Source organism: Nerophis lumbriciformis, linkage group LG03 (assembly GCF_033978685.3).
Source record: "Nerophis lumbriciformis linkage group LG03, RoL_Nlum_v2.1, whole genome shotgun sequence".
NCBI lineage: Eukaryota > Metazoa > Chordata > Actinopteri > Syngnathiformes > Syngnathidae > Nerophis > Nerophis lumbriciformis.
Window position 1 is genome coordinate 70,297,258 of NC_084550.2, and position 1,654 is coordinate 70,298,911.

Consider the following 1,654-nt stretch of genomic DNA (forward strand, 5'->3'; position numbering starts at 1 on the left):
GATGTCCAGAATACTGTGAAATTTTGCGATGAAAACAGAGCTGTTTGTATTGTGATACAATGTGTCCCATTACTTCCGCTTCAACCATCGACGTCACGCGCAAACGTCATCATACCTAGACGTCATCATACCTAGACGTTTTCAAGCGGAAGTTTCCCGGGAAATTTAAAATTGCACTTAATAAGTTAACCCGGCCGTATGGGCATGTGTTGCAATGTTAATATTTCATCATTGATATATAAACTATCAGACTGCGTGGTCGCTAGTAGTGGCTTTCAGTAGGCCTTTAAGACAATACATCACAGGACAAAATTCATTACAATTTGACTGCAGTGTCTTACAAAAGGACTTTTATAATGTTTTCTGGAAAATATGACTTTTTTTCTCAAAAGAAATGAACCATGTACTTAAACTTGTTTTGTATCTTTTCAACGTGGCCTTAACACTCCTTTGTAGACGTCTACAAACATCTTCATTTGTAGTCCATTTTGGGCGCGAACACACGAGCAGCAGCAGTCCCCAATATGAGAAATCATGTCACAATTCCCTGTAAGCAGCAATAAACTCATAAGATTGTGAAGCAGGTGTGATAGTTTGTGTCGCACTGTGAAACTAATAAGAAAAGATCCACATGTGCAATGCCATTAATGTTTAATATGGACTCAGTCAGTTCTTTTATGATTAACACCTATCTTCTCCCCTGCTGTGCAATGTGAAAGTGTGTAAAATAACAGCACACCTTCATGCAATAATACAAAACGCAAAACAAGTGAAGTCGTCACGTTGTGTAAATGGTAAATAAAAAGAGAATACAATGATTTGCAAATCCTTTTCAACTTATATTCAATTGAATAGACTGCAAAGACAAAACATTTCATCTTTGAACTGAGCAACTAAATTTGATTTTGTAAATAATCATGAACTTAGAATTTAATGGCAGCAACACATTGCAAAAAAGTTGTCACGGGGGCATTTTTACCAGTGTGTTACATTGCCTTTCCTTTTAACAACACTCAGTAAAGGTTTGGGAACTGAGGAAACACGTTTTTGAAGTGGAATTCTTTCCCATTCTTGCTTGATGTACAGCTTAAGTTGTTCAACAGTCCGGGGGTCTCCGTTGTGCTATTTTAGGCTTCATAATGCGCCACACATTTTCAATGGGAGACAGGTCTGGACTACAGGCAGGCCAGTCTAGTACCCGCACTCTTTTACTATGAAGCCACGTTGATGTAGCACGTGGCTTGGCATTGTCTTGCTGAAATAAGCAGGGGCGTCCATGGTAACGTTGCTTGGATGGCAACATATGTTGCTCCAAAACCTGTATGTACCTTTCAGCATTAATGGCGCCTTCACAGATGTGTAAGTTACCCATGTCTTGGGCACTAATACACCCCCATACCATCACACATGCTGCCTTTTACACTTTACCCCTAGAACAATCCGAATGGTTCTTTTCCTCTTTGGTCCGGAGGACACGACGTCTACAGTTTCCAAAAACAATTTGAAATGTGGACTCGTCAGACCACAGAACACTTTTCCACTTTGCATGAATCCATCTTAGATGAGCTCAGGCCCAGCGAAGCCGATGGCGTTTCTGGGTGTTGTTGATAAACGGTTTTTGCCTTGCATAGGAGAGTTTTAACTTGCACTTACA